Source organism: Papio anubis, chromosome 8 (genome assembly GCF_008728515.1).
Source record: "Papio anubis isolate 15944 chromosome 8, Panubis1.0, whole genome shotgun sequence".
Taxonomy (NCBI): domain Eukaryota; kingdom Metazoa; phylum Chordata; class Mammalia; order Primates; family Cercopithecidae; genus Papio; species Papio anubis.
This window is the reverse complement of record NC_044983.1, coordinates 24581024-24597155: the sequence shown is the minus strand read 5'-3', so window position 1 is coordinate 24597155 and position 16132 is coordinate 24581024. Positions and strand designations below refer to the sequence as shown.

The following is a 16132-nucleotide window of genomic DNA, read 5'->3' as shown; positions in this document are numbered from 1 at the left end:
GAAGTGTCTTGCCTTGTGACCTCAATCATCTGACTGATAAAGAGTTGTTGATTTTTGGTTTCTGCAGGATTTTTCTTGTTGTGAGAATAGAAGTCATAACTCACAAGTACCTAGCACCTCAGATAAGAAACTAAAAGCCTTCTCACTGAATCCCAATTATGTAACATTTATGTTACATACAATTATGTGTATATACACATAATAAATGTAAATGTGTCTAATTTATTTTTAAAAGACTCTATAAAGATATACACCAAAATGCTAATATTTTTTATATCTGTTGAGCAGATGGTGTAATCTACATAGGTCTAAAAGAATCAACAAAAAACTGGAACTGATAAGCAGTTGTAGCAAAGTTGCAAGATACAAGTTTAATATATAAAAGTCCATTGCTTTCCTGTATACCAACAATGAATAAGTGGGATTTATAATTAAAAACACAATACAATTTACATGAGCAACCACGAAATGATATCTTTAGGTATAAGCCTAACACGCACATCCAAGATCTGTATAAGGAAGCCTATAATTTTTTGATGAACAAAATCAAAGAAGAACTAAATAAATGAAGAAATATTCCCATGTTCATTGATTGGAAGACAATATTGTCAAGATACCAGTTCTTCCCAACTGGATCTATACATTCAACACAATCAAAATCCCAGTCAAAATGCCAGCAAATTGTTTGTGGATTTCAACAAATGAAATCTAAAGTTTATATGAAAAGTCAAAAGACCCAGAATAGGCAACATGAAATTGAAGGAGTAGAACTAGTCAGATACTTCCTGACTTCAAGACTTACTATAAAGGTATGGTTGTCAAGACAAACAGATCAAGGGAAGAAAGCAAAGAGCCCAGAGACACACATAAATACAGTCAACTTATCTTTGATAAAGGAGCAGGGAAATTCAATGTTGAGAATTTTTTTTTTTTTTTTTTTTTTTGAGTCTCGCTGTCACTCAGGCTGAAGTGCAGTGGCATGATCTCAGCTCACTGCAACCTACGCTTCCTGGGTTCAAGCGATTCTCCTGCCTCAGCCTCCCAAGTAGCTGGGATTACAGGTGCATGCCACCACGCCCAGCTAATTTTTTGTATTTTTAGTAGAGATGGGGTTTCACCATGTTGGCCAGCACAGTCTTGAACTCCTGACCATGTTAACCAGGCTAGTCTAGAGCTCCTGACCTCAAGTGATCTGCCCACCTGCTTGCCAAAGTACTGAGCTTACAGGCGTGAGCCACTGCGCCTTGCTAAGACACTTTTTAAATTCCCTTTTGATATCTTCGAGCCAATGGTTGTTCTGGAGTGTGTTTTGTTTCCACATATTTGTGAATTTTCCCATTTTCTTGCTGTTATAGATTAGTAGTTACATTTCACTGTGGTTGAAAAAGGTACTTAGAATCATTGTGAATGTCTTAAATTTGTTAAGACTCATTTTGTGGCCTAATATGTGATCTATCCCAGAGAACGTTTTGTGTGTGCCTGAGAAAAACGTGCATACTTCTGCTGTTGGATAAGAAGTTCTGCATGTGGTGGTTAGGTCCATCTGTTCCATAGTGTTGTTCAAGTCAGCTGTTTCTTTATTGATTTTCTGTCTGGATGTTCTATCCCTTATCCTAAGTGAAGTATTGAAGTCCCCTACTATTAATGTATTGCTGTCAGTTCCTATCCTCAGATCTGTCAATATTTGCTTAATATATTTAGGTGCTCTGATGTTGGGTGTGTACACGATTGTTATATTTTCCTGTAGAACTGACCTTTTTATCATTATAAAATGATCTTCCTTGTGTCTACAGACAGTTTTAGACCTAAAGTCTATTTTGTCTGATATAAGTATAGCCACCTCTGGTTTCTTTTGGTTGCTATTTGTATAAAATATCTTTTTCTATCCCTTTACTGTCAACCTACATGTGTCTTTAATTCTAAAGTGTACCTATTCATTTTGTACACTTCACAGAAGTGTACAATTTTGTACATTTTGTACAATTCACAGAAAAGCTGTCTTCTCAAAAGGACTTTTAGAAGTAAAATGATAACATCACATCTAAGTGACACATGTACTTATATCCATCGGGTTGATGGTGGAGAGGAACTGGAAGAAATGAAGGACTTTAGACCAGAACAATATAGAAGATACTTTCAGATATAACCATTGTTACATGTGTGTAGCTTATTCAATACTACTGTGTATATAGAAGACAAACTTAAGTCTTTATTTGAAACATCTAGTCCATCTAGGTGTTTAGAAGTGCACAAAGTATATTAAATGTAGAGGTAATAAAGAACACATTGTGTAAATATCCTTTTGTAAAATTCATATGAAATATTGTCTTTTGGAAATTGAATGATCACACCACTTCTCTGAGCAGTACACATTACTATATTCATGCTGGTTCAGGAAGAAAAGAGGAGAAGGAATTGCAAAGGGTTTGATACCAGTGTGTGTATGGTGAGGCACAATTGGCCACTGTCCCTTATGTCCGTGCATTGTCTTTTACTTGACTGTGTTTATACCATACATAAAAGACAAGCAAGTCCTGATTTATAACATCTAGTCCTTCTAGATGTTAAAGAGGTCGCTAGCTTATGACAAAAGGAGGGTTAGTAAACTAATACGTTGAGTCTATTTTGTGTTAAAATTCATAGAAAAGACTGTTCGTAACCCTTATGGAAGTGAAATTGTGAAAATCCCTGCTAAGAACTATAGATGCTTATATCTGCCCATTGGGTTGACAGAAGTAGGAAGCAAAAGGGTTCTAGTCTAGAATGTTCCTATTTAAAAGATACTTTCAGGCTGGGTACAGGGGCTCATGCCTGTAATCCCAGCACTTTGGAAGGCCAAGACAGATGGATCACCTGAGGTCAGGAGTTCAAGACCAGCCCGGCCTGAAATTATCTTTTAAATTGGAACACCCTGAGCAAACAGTGTATGATAAAAAGTAGAGCTACTGGCCGGGTGCGGTGGCTCACGCCTGTAATCCCAGCACTTTGGGAGGCCGAGGTGGGTGGATTACCTGAGGTTGGGAGTTGGAGACCAGCCTGACCAAAATGGTGAAACCCTGTCTCTACTAAAAATAAAAATTAGCTGGGCATGGTGGCGCATGCCTGTAATCCCAGCTACTGGAGAGGCTGAGGCATGAGAACCGCTTAAATCCTGGAGGCAGAGGTTGTGGTGAGCCAAGGTCCCACCGTTGCACTCCAGCCTGGGCAACAAGAGCGAAACTCCATCTGAAAAAAAAAAAAAGATACCGCCAGTGACTTAGCCAATTTGTAAATATCTTATTATAATAGATACAAAAAAATGCACCTTGGATACAGAATTGTTAACCCCTCCCTGAGCAGTGTACATCAGGACTTGTTAGGCAGGCAGCAGAGGAGCAGAAGGAAGTGTGAAGGGAGAGATGTATGCAGATGTGTTCATATTTACCTTTTGACTGTAGCCAATTGATGTATGTGCATCTCTTTGGCTGAACTGCAGGAATAAATTAAGTAATTCAACGGAAATATACCTCCTTGCTAACCATTGAATGGTATAGATCTGATAATGAATTATCTTAGAAACTCTACTTGGTGTACTCTGTTGCTTTATGTTTCACTTTAAATTGAACACTACGGAAGCGCAGTATGTTAATCAGAATTCCGCCAGTACCTTTACCTAGAGTAGTGTTGCCATTTTTGTCTTCTATGAAATTTTTGTCCCAAAAGAGGTGGGATTATACTTTTTTCTAACAGATTGAGTCGGTGTCGTGTATTCTTGGTTATCAAAATATTCATATCACTTTGGGATTTTAAATTGGTAAATATTCATGATGTGTGAAAAAGCATGATACATACATACTGTATGCTCTCACTCCAATAAAACTGGATGTTGTGTCTAAACACATACAGGACCTAGAAGGACACAGCAAACTGTAAACTGCCTGTGATTGTGGACAACTTCGTTCTTTCTTTCTTGTGTTTTTCACTTTCCTATAATGCATGTATTAACTTTTTAAAAATAAAAGTTAGGCCCAGTGTGGTAGCTCACTCCTGTAATCCCAACATTTTACGAGGATGAGGCAGGAGGATAACTTGAAGCCAGAGTTTAAAACATGCCTGAGAAACAGAGCGAGACCGCCATCTCTACAAAAAAAAAAAAATTAAAATTATAATAGTTTGGCACAGTGGTACATGCCTGTAGCCCCAAATACTCAGAAGGCAGAGGCAGGAAGCCCAGGAGATTGAGGTTCCAGTGAGCTATGATCACGCCACCACACTCCAGCCTGGGCAACACAGCAAGACTGCCACCTCAGAAAAAAAAAAAAAATGTTTTTTTAATAAACGTAATTTTTAAAACCTAGAAACAATAAGTAAAGTGTACCTATTACAGACAGCATATGACTGGATCTTGTTTTTTATTCATTCAGTCACTCTATACCTTTTGTGGGGTTTTTGTTGTTTTGTTTTGTTTTTGAGACAAGGTCACTCAGACTGTCACCCAGACTAGAGTTCGGTGGCGAGCCCACTGCAGCCTCAACCTCCCAGCCTCAAGCGATCCTCCCACCTCAGCCTTCCTAGTAGCTAGGACTGCAGACATGTGCAACCACACCTGATTAATTTTTTAAATTTTTTTGTAGATATGGGGTTTCCCTATGTTAAAGACATAGTTTGAACCCAGGCTGGTCTCAAATTCCTGGGCTCAAGCAATCTTCCCACCTGGGCCTCCCAAATTGTTGGGATTACAGGCATTAGCCACCACACCCAGCCTCTATATCTTTTGATTGGTGAACTTAATCCATTTACATTTAAGTAATTATTGATGAGGACTTACCATTGCCATTTTTGTTAATTATTTTCTATTTGTCTTGCATTGTTTTGACTCTTGTTTTCTTGCTGTCTTCCTTTGTTGTTTGATGATTTTTGTAGTAATATGCTTTGAATTTTCATCTTTTGTGTATCTGTTACAGGTTTTTTTCTTTGCTATTAGATAAAGGCTTGTGTAAAATATCTTATAGTTTTTAACCTTCTATTTTAAGTTCAATTGCATACAAAAACACTACCATTTTACTCCCCCACACAAGCACTTTGTACTCTTGTAGACAAAGAATGCATCTTTTTATATCATATATCCGTTAGCGACATTTTCTCTATTAACTTTTATATTAGGATTAAAAGTTATTTATACACCATCTTTACAGTGTTACATGAATCTGTCTACGTCTATATATTTACCTTTCCCTGTGTGATTTATGCTTTCATATGCTTGTGTGTGTGTTGCTGTTTAGGATAATTTTATTTCAATTTAAATAAGTTTCTAAAGCATTTTTTTTTGTTCCAGATAGAAGAAACAAACAGACATGACAAGTAAATGATAAGTAAGTTAGGTCTACTGGTAATGAACTCCCTTCACTTTTGTTTGTTTGAGAAAAACTATCTCTCCATCACTTTTAAAGGATAATTTTACCTGGTATAGTACTCCTGATTGAAAGTTGTGTTTTGGCCGGGCAGGCGCCGTGGCTCACGCCTGTAATCGCAGCACTTTGGGAAGCCGAGGTGGGCAGATCACGAGGTCAGAAGATCGAGACCATCCTGGCTAACACCGTGAAACCCCGTCTGTACTAAAAATGCAAAAAATTAGCCAGGCGTGGTGGCAGGCGCCTGTAGTCCCAGCTACTTGGGAAGCTGAGGCAGGAGAATGGCGTGAACCCGGGAGGCTGAGCTTGCAATGAGCTGAGATCGTGCCACTGCACTCCAGCCTGGGCAACAGAGTGAGACTCCGTCTCAAAAAAAAAAAAAAAGAAAGTTGTGTTTTGTTCAATATTTAGAACATATCATCCCACTGTCTCCTAGTCTGCGAAGTTTCTGCCAAGAAATCCACGAATATTCTTACAGAAATTCTCTTAAAAGTGACAAATCACTTTTCTCTTGCTGCTTTAAAAATTATTTGTCCTTAACTTTCGACAACTTGATTAAAATGTGTCTTGTGTACAGAAAATTCCCAACATGGTGTTTTTACTTAAGATTTTTTGACTTTAGGGTTTATCAGGACTTAACTCTATCACAAGTTGAGGAGAATCTGGACTTATGATGGTTCAACTTATAATTTTTTAACTTACCGATGGCTTTATTGGGATATTAAATGTTTTTTTTTTTTTTTTTTTTTTTTTTTTGAGACGGAGTCTCACTCTGTCACCAAAGCTGGAGTGCAATGCCACAATCTCGGCTCACTGCAACCTCTGCCTCCTAGGTTCAAGTGATTCTCCTGCCTCAGCCTCCTGAGTAGCTGGGATTACAGGCACATGCCACCATGCCCGGGTAATTTTGTATTTTTAGTAGAGACGGGGTTTCACCATATTAGCCAGGCTGGTCTCAAACTCCCAACTTCAGGTGATCTGCCTGCCTCGGCCTCCCAAAGTGCTAGGATTACAGGTGTGAGCCACCACGCCTGGCCTAAATTTATTTTCAACTTAAAATATGTTCAACTTACAATGGATTTATCAGGACATCCATTGTTAAGGAGCACTTGTAGTCTTCTGTGATTGATCCTATTTGGGGATCTTTGAGATTTAGAAATCTGGATGTCCATTTCCCTCCCACAGTCTGTGGAAAGTCTTCAGCCACTATTTCTTTAAGTGAGCTTTCTACCCCCTTTCTCTTCTCCTTCTAGAACTCTTTTTTCTTTTTCTTTTTTTTTTTTGAGGCGGAGTCTTGCTCTGTCGTCCAGGCTGGAGTGCAGTGGCGTGATCTCGGCTCACTGCCAGCTCCACCTCCCGGATTCACACCATTCTCCTGCCTCAGCCTCCCAAGTAGCTGGGACTACAGGTGCCCACCACCATGCCTGGCTAATTTTTTCTATTCTTAGTAGAAACAGGGTTTCACTGTGTTAGCCAGGATGGTGTCAATCTCTTGACCTTGTGATCTGCTGCCTCAGCCTCCCAAAGTGCTGGGATTACCAGCGTGAGCCACTGCGCCTGGCCTAGAACTCATAATATGTGCATTGGTTCACTTAATGGTGTCCTATAAATCCTGTAGTCTTTCTTCACTCTTTTTTCGTTTTTTTCATCTTCTGACTAAATAGTATTAAATGGCTTCTCTTCAAGTTCACCAATTTTTTTTTTCTTATGCTTGATCAAGTCTACTGTTGAGGCTGTTTACTGAATTTCCTATTTCATTCATTGCACTCTTCAGCTCCAGAATTTCTGAGGTTTTAAGATTATTTTATCTCTTTGTTGAACTTCCCATTATGTTTGTGCATTGTTTCCCTGACTTAATTGGGTTGTCTACCTGTGTTTTCTTTTTTTTTTTTTTTTTTTTTTTTTGAGACGGAGTCTCGCTCTGCCTCCCAGGCTGGAGTGCAGTGGCCGGATCTCAGCTCACTGCAAGCTCCGCCTCCCGGGTTCATGCCATTCTCCTGCCTCAGCCTCCGAGTAGTTGGGACTACAGGCGCCCGCCACCGCGCCCGGCTAGTTTTTTGTATTTTTTAGTAGAGACGGGGTTTCACCGTGTTAGCCAGGATGGTCTCGATCTCCTGACCTCGTGATCCGCCCGTCTCGGCCTCCCAAAGCGCTGGGATTACAGGCTTGAGCCACCGCGCCCGGCCTACCTGTGTTTTCTTGTAGCTCACTAAGCTTCCTTAAAACAATTATTTTGATTTCCTTGTCAGGCAATTTGTAGATTTTCATTGCTTTAGGGTCAATTATTGAAAAATTATTGTGATCTTTTGGTGGTTTCATGTTTCCTTGATTTTTTGTTTGTTTTTTATAGCCATATGTTGGTGTTGGTGTCTATGCACTTGTGGAAACAGTCACTTCTTCCAGACTTAACAGACTGGCTTCAGTGGGGAAAGACCTGCACCTACAGGTGGGTGTGAGGGTATTGACTGGGTGGAGTGTGGCAATCCTACTCTGGCAGGGCAGGGAAGGTAGCAACAGTTCTGCCTTCAGGGAGGGCACGGTGGTGTAGTTTCCATGGAGCTCTGTCTGCTGAAGTCAGACAAAAATTAGCTGGACGTGATGGTGCATCCCTGTGGTCCCAGCTACTCGGGAGGCTGAGGAAGGAGAATTGCTTGAACCCAGGAGGCAGAGGTTGCAGTGAGCCAAATCACATCACCGCACTCCAGCCTAGGCAACAGAGTGAGACTCTGTCTATAAATAAATAAATAATAACATTTTCAAATTAGAGTTTTTATTACACGTGTACCATTTATTCAACGTTACTGTGTATGTAGTGGAAAACTTAGGTCCTATTTGAAACATCTAGTCTTTCTAGATGTTTAAAAGTACACAACATATGCTAAAAGTAGAAGGCTACAGTAACACCGTTTAAATATTTTTTTGTTATCTCACAGGAGTGGTTGCATTTGGGAAGGGAATTGTGAAACTGGATGTCTTGATGCTGACTGTTCCCTGGGTGGTGGTGGGCAGGGGGAGAAGGAAGCATGCAGAGAGAAGGGTTCTATGCCCATAAGCTAAATTAGTTCAGATTGTCTAACCATTGTTCTATATGTGCATTTTAGTTAATATTGCTGTGTATTAAAAGGCTAAGCAAGTCCTAATGCCTAAAATATGTTAAAAGTAGAGGTAGTTGGCTGGGCACAGTGGCTCATGCCTGTAATCCCAGCACTTTGGGAGGCCGAGGCGGGCAGGTCACGAGGTCAGGAGATTGAGACCATCCTGGCTAACATGGTGAAACCCCGTCTCTACTAAAAACACACAAAAAAATTAGCTGGGCGTGGTGGCCGTTGCCTGTAGTCCCAGCTACTCAGGAGGCTGAGGCAGGAGAATGGTGTGAACCCAGGAGGTGGAGCTTGCAGTGAGCCGAGATTGTGCCACTGGACTCCAGCCTGGGTGACAGAGCAAGATTCCTTTTCAAAAAAAAATTAAAAAATAAAGTAGAAGTAGTTAAGCAATATAACACAGAAACAGAAAACAAAATTCTGTGTGTTCTCACTTATTAGTGGGAGCTAAACACTGAGTACACGTGGACATAAAGATGGGAACAATAGACACTGGGAACTACTAGAAGCAGGAGGGATGGAGGGGAGCAAGGGCTGAAAAACATTGTTGGATACTATAGTGGTCCTTAGTGGCCAAGGTTGCAGATGGCTGTTGCTGTGGTGAGGGTTGTCGGGGTCCTTGGTGTTAAAGGCTACTGGGGCCCAGCGGTCTTCTTTTATCTCAGTGGGGGATGTCATGCCCAAGAGAATTCCTCTTTGCAACAGGTCTGGCATGTAAATATACTCACTGCAGTGATTGTGCTGGTGTCTGAGGCATGGGAACATGCACAGTAGCCATGGAGCTGGGGTCTGGAGCATGCACATGATTGTGGGAAGGAGGTAGTGGCTTTGGCCCTGAAGGAGGGCAGGACACAGTGGTGGTTCTTACTCCTGTGGAAACATAATAGCAGCTCCTTCCTCAAAGCAGGAACAGCTTCGTAGACTCTAGGAAGTGTCATTACACGAGCTCAACATCATTGAAGACTGTGGGAGTCTTTGGTGGAGAAAGCTGTTAGTGTTCCTTGGCAGTGATGAGGACCACTGGGGTCCTCCTGCTCCCTTTTTCCCCCACAGGGAGAGGTCATGCCAAGGGATCCTTCTTGGCACCTACGTATACCAGACTGAGGGAGAGGTGGCACGGGTTAAAATGCTTCCTACACTTTTCTGTGTGGTCATCCTCAGTTTTCATGCTCCACTGGGTTACTATAGTTCCTTTATTGTATTCCAGAGCTCTCCCAGAACTATTTTCATTGGCATGTAGCTGTTTGTTCATTGTTTTTGTTGGGGAGATAAGCACTGGTGCCTCCTAGTCCACCATCTTGCTGATATCACTCCTCCTCAATAAGTATAAAATTTTCTTAATTGACGTTATAGTGAATCGATCTGATAGCTACCTCCTTTATCAAGTGACCAGAGTTAAGATGACAAGTAATGGGATAAATTGACATCCTGCACCTCATGATAGGATTCTCCCAGAAGATCCGGCATTGCTTCAGACATAGTCATGACAAAAATGTATAAATCATGAAGCAACACCAGACGATTCCAAACTGAGAGGCAGTCTACAAACATAACTGGCCTATAGTTTTCATTAAGTGTTAAGGTTATACAAGCCAAGGAAAGATGAACTCTTCCAGATAGAAGGAAAAAAATACATGACAAGTAAATGATAATCTTGACTTGAATGTTGGATCTACTAAAGAATGTTATTGGATAATTGGTGAAATTTCAACAAAGTCTGGGGATTAGACGGTAGTATTGTATCAATGTTAATTTTCTGATTTTGATGGTTTCACTTTGGTCATGAGGAAAAGTAAACTTGTCTTTTATGAAATACACACTGAAGTATTAAGGGGAAATGGGGCATCATATCTGCAACTTACTCTCAAATGAATGAGAAAAAATATACCGTTGTGTGTGTGTGTATGTTTGTGTGTGTGTGAGAAGAGAGAGAATGAGAGTAAGGTCAATGCAGTAAAATGCCAACAATTAAGGAAACTAGGTGAAAGGTATACAAAAATTCTGCAACATATTTGTAACTTTTCTTTACATTTTAAATTTCTCCAAAAGATAGTTTTTAAAAAGCTTTAAAAGCACAAGCTATTTTTTTCTACACAATATTAGATAAATAATAGCAAACGTTATAGGTAGATATGACAAAAACTAGCAAATGACTGGAGTTTTGGACCCCACGCTGAATCATCCTGCAGCTCCTGAACTTGTCTTGATTTTGCAACAAGCGAAGGCAGCCTGTCCAGAATAGGCTCCACTAAATAGGAACATGGAGATTCAAAGCCATTCCTCAGCTTCTCCCAGAACATTTGACTTTGATTTCATTGTCCAAATATTTAGGCAGTAATAATGACAATGGCAGTAATAATATTACCTAATCAACTCTGTAGGAATTATCTGTACTTCCTATGGTCCTTTGACACTAATTTAGCCATAAGCCAATCTATTTAAGCCACTCATCAGAAAATCAAATATTTAAGACTTTCTACTAAAAAAATCCTTATTATTTACCATTACCTTCATTTATATACCTGTCAGTTGGGAAGGAAGTGTCAGATTCAGTAGACATTTTCTCACCTATTCCCAAATAGAGTCCTTTTGGTGGCCGAGTCAAGATGTAGCTCATTTGCATTGTCCTCCCCATTCTCTCACTGCCTTTCCCATCAATGCAGCTGCAATTCAGAATCTTGCCCTTCATTATTTCTCTATAATTTGCAAATGTCTCTCTTTTGTCGCTGTTATGCTTCCTTAAGACTTACTTACAGATTCCTCTTCATTAAACACAATTTATTCCCTTTCGTAAATTCACTATTCATGTCATGCCCACCTAATAATTTACAGTTTTGTTTGTCTGTTTTTGAGATGGAGTTTCTGTCGCCCAAGCTGGAGTGCAGTGGCGTAATCTCGGCTCACTGCAACTTCCGCCTCCTGGATTCAGGCGATTCTCCCTTCTCAGCTGGGATTATAAGGTGTGTGCCACCACGCCTGGCTAATTTTTGTATTTTTAGTAGAGACGGCGCTTCACCATGTTGACCAGGCTGGTCTTGAACTCCTGACCTCAGGTGATCCACCCACCTTGGCCTCCCAAAGTGCTGGGATTATAGGCGTGAGCAACCACGCCTGGCCTATAATTTACTTTTTAAAAAACATATTATAAGCCAAACACAGTGGCTCATGCCTGTAATCATAGCACTTTGGGAGGCTGAGGTCAGAGGAGTGCTTGAGCCCAGGAGTTTGAGACAAGCCTGGGCAATATGGTGAAACCTCATCTCTACCAAAAATACAAAAATTAAGGTTGGGTGCATTGGCTCACACCTGTAATCCTAGCACTTTGGGAGGTTGAGGCAGGGGGATTGCTTGAGCCCAGGAGTTCAAGACTAGCCTGGGCAACTTAGCGAGACCCTGTCTCTAAAAAAAAAAAAAAGGAAAAATATACAATAATTAGCTGGGCATGGTGGCATATACCTGTAGTCCCAGCCACTTGGGAGGCTGAGGCTGGGGGATCACCTGAGCCTGGGAGGTTGGGGTTGTGGTGAGCCATGATCATACCACTGCACTCCAGCCTGGGTGACAGAGTGAGACCCCATCTCAAACACACACACACACACACAAACAAACACACACACACAACCCATAGAGAGCTTATAATTTTGATGGGAAGAAAGTTATATTAATTTGTACCAATACTTTACAAGGATAACGCCACTGTGTGTTAACAGGAAGTTCCTGTTGTTGCCACAGAATATACTGCACTATGTCCTGGCACGTTCATTTCAAAGCAATGTCAGCAAATTAACAATATCATCTTGACCAGCTCATCTAAGTAGATAACTAGTTTGCATCCCAGTTAATAACACTGTTGCACATGCTCCCTACACTGAAAAAAAAAAAAAATATATATATATATATACATATATATATGCATTCCGTTTTGTATAAACGGGCCCAAACATAACACACTTTTCTGTTTATTGTTCCCACTACCATCTCTGCACTTATGTTCTGTGAAATGAATTCAGGTTTCAAATGAGAGCAGAAAAAGGTCATGCAACACCAGAGTATGACCTCTATGGAAAACCTCTAGTTGGGTTTTTCTTATGTGCCAGTCCGTACTCCAAAACTTTATATGTAGGACATATTTAAGTTCCCTAAACAATCCTCATGTTATGGACTGGATTTTCATGTCCCCCTAAAATTTACATGGCCAAATCTAATCCCTATTGTGATGGTATCCGGAGGTAGGGTCTTTGGGAGGTGATCAGGTCATGAGGGTGGGGCCCTCACACTGCAGTTAGTTCCCCTGTGAGAAGAGAACAAAGAGCTAATTCACACTCCTTCTGCCATGCAAGGAGAAAAGAAGTACAAAGTCTGCAATGTGGAAGAAGTCCTTCAACAGATCCCAATCATGCTGGCACCCTGATCTCAGACTGTCATCCTCCAGAACTGTGAAAAATAAATAGTAGTTGTTTAAGTCACCCAATCTATGCCGATTTGCTATAGCAGCTTGGACTAAGACACATAACGATGTAGACACTGTTCTAACCCTAATTTAAGTGATGAGGAAACAGTCATAGAAATGCTGTAGCTAGATAATAAAATACAAGATTTGGGATGCGTGTGGTGGCTCATGCCTATAATTCCAGTGCTTTGGGAGGCTGAGGTGGGAAGATTACTTGAGGCCATGAATTAGAGACCAGCATGGACAACATAGACCCCATCTCAACAAAACATAATAATAAAAATTAGCCTGGTGTGGTGGCCCATGCCTGTAGTCCTAGCTAATTAGGAGTCTAAGGCAGGAGGATGACTTTGAGCCCAAGAGTTCAAGGTTGCTGTGAGCTATGATTGCGCCACTGCACTCCAGCCTGGATGAGAGTGAGACCCTGTCTTAAATAATAATAATAACAAATAAAAATAAAAAATACAGTGTGTCCTATATTTTCATTTGATAAAAGTGGCGACCCTACGTAGAAAAAGTAAGTATGTTGACCAAGGCCACACAGTCACACAGCTGTTAGCAGTGGTAACTGGCTCCAGAGTTCACATTTTTATCTCGGAAATCCTGTAAGAAGTAAATGAGGGGCAGGGCATGGTGGCTTATGCCCATAATCCCAGCATTTTGGGAGAGTAAGGGGGCGCGGATCATTTGAGCCCAGGAGTTCGAGACCAGCCTGGAAAACATTTCTACAAAATGTAGACAAGTGTGGTGGCATGCCCCTGTAGTCCCAGCTACTTGGGAGGCCAAGGTGGGAGGATTGCTTTAGCCTAGGAGATGGAGGCTCCAAGAAGCCAAGATCACACCACTGCACTCCGGCATGGATGACAGAGCAAGACTCTATCTCAAAAAACAAAATAGAATTACATGAAATAGTCCATATAAATGACTTAGCATGGTGTCTGGTATCTAGGAAGGATTCACACACTAGTAGCATATAGTTCCTAATATAGTTCCTAATACAGTCACTAATAATTCCAATAACCAGTCTTGTTGCTAGCTCATTGAACTCCTCTGTTCCTAAGATCTTCAATATCCTTAACAGCCCACTACCGATTCATTCCTTGGACCTTCAAAGCCCGTGGACTTCCCAGCTTCGTCCCACTTCCTAACTCCTAAACTCTTCCATTCCTCTCCTCCCACATGGTTACTCATTTTCACCACACCTGCTTTTCAGTTGCATTAATTAAGACTCTCTTGTCACTAGGCTGTCACTGGGTTCCCCCATCAGTCCCTGCCACCTCAGCAGCACCTCACTTCCTGCAAGCCTCAGTTCTTCCACCATCCTTTCTCCATCTGGGATCTCCAGGAGTCCTCTCAACCTCTTCACCTGAGAACATCTGATAGCTGTGGTCATTGACTTCACTCCTGATGCAGCCTTTTCAGCACCAGTGGTTTCTCTAATGCTGTGTGGCAATGTTTTGTCTCTAGTTTCTTGCCATCTCCTAAAATGCTTTTGCTAATCAATAAATGGAGTTGAGACAACTGGACATCCACAGGCAAAATAATGAAGTTGGACCCCTACCTCATACCACATAGAAAAATTAACTCAAAATGGATCCAAAATCTACATGTAAAAGCAAAAACTATGAAACATTCAGGAGAAAACACAGGGGTAAGTCTTTGTGACCTTGGATTAGGAAATACACTCTTTACCAGGACACCAAAAGTACAAGCAACAAAAGAAAAGATAGGTAAGTTACACTTTGTCGAAAATTAAAAGCATTCATACATCAAAGACACTATCAGGAAAATGAAAAAACAATCCACAGAGCAGGAGAAAAAAATATATATATTAAAGATGTAGTATCCAGAATATATAAAGAACTCTTACAACTCAACAACAAAATGGCAAATATTCCAACTTAAAAATGGGCAAAGGATTTCAATAGACAGTTCTCCAAAGAAGAGATACAAATGACATAAGCACATGAAAAGATGCTCAATGGCATCAAGTCATCAGGGAAATACAAACCAACGCCACAAAAGATACTGACTCACATCCAGTAGGATGGCTGGAATCAAAAAGACAGACAATAACAAGTGTTGACAAGGATGTGGCGAGGTTGGAAACCTCATACACTAACTCTCACACACTGCTGATGGGAATGTAAAGTAGTGCAGCCACTTTGGGAAACAATTTGGCAGTTTCTCAAAAAGATAGAGTTACCAAATAAGCCACCAATTTTACTCCTTGGTATATAATTAAGAGAAATGAAAACATATGTCCGCATAGACTCTACCATGAATATTCATAGCAGCGTTATTCGTAACAGCTAAAAAGTGGAAACAACCCAACTACCTGTCAACTGATGAATGAATTAAAAACCAGGTATTATATCCATACAATGGAACCTCATTCACCACGAAAATGAACAAAGTACTGATATATGTTACAACACCAATGAACCTGGAAAACATTGTCCTGAGGGAAAGAAGCCAGTCACAAAAGACCATATAGTATATGTTTCCATGTATATAAAATGTGAAAATAGGCAGATCCATACAGACAGAAAGCAGATCAGTGGTTGTCAGAGGCTAGGCGTGGAGGAAATGGATAGTGACTGTTTACTGGGTTTCTTTTGGGGATGACGCAAATGTTCTGAAAGTGGACAATGATAATGGGTGCACATCTTGTGAATATCCTACAAGCCACTGAATTATACACTTTAAAGGGGCAAATTTTGTGGTATGTGAAAAATATTTCAATAGTAAATACTTGTACCAAAGCTCATTCCTCTCCTAAAGTCGACCCTGGTACCACTTGCCCTTGCAATAAACTCTGCCCCTCTTCTTTTACCTAAAAATTAACTCCACCAGACATAAAGTCCCTCAAATCCAACTCTGACCTCATCCCTGGGTTCACAGAAGTTTCCTGCCACAAGAAAAAGCCCTGATCATCCTCCAGCAACTGTGTCCTCCTCTGTACTTGAAGCCAGTCCCTCCTTTCCTGTCAGGGAACCACGCCTGCCTCCTATCTCTATCAGTCCTGCTCTCCCTTCTGGGGCCTTCCTCGCTCTACACAAACATGATCATGGCTTCCACATCTTACCAAAAGCAAAAGAACTTCAGAAGGCACAAGTGCCCTCCCTGTGCCCATATCCCTGGCAAACCACCTGTCTTCCCAAAGGACACCAAGGTGAGGTTCCCCAAGT

At 40.8% G+C, this 16132-nt stretch overlaps 1 protein-coding gene across 1 annotated transcript in view; it reads right to left on the bottom strand.

Annotated features, from left to right (window-relative positions):
- DPYSL2 (dihydropyrimidinase like 2) overlaps positions 1-16132 on the bottom strand; it is a 146697-nt gene that overhangs the window by 111962 nt on the left and 18603 nt on the right. The gene's annotated exons all lie outside the window — the stretch shown is intronic.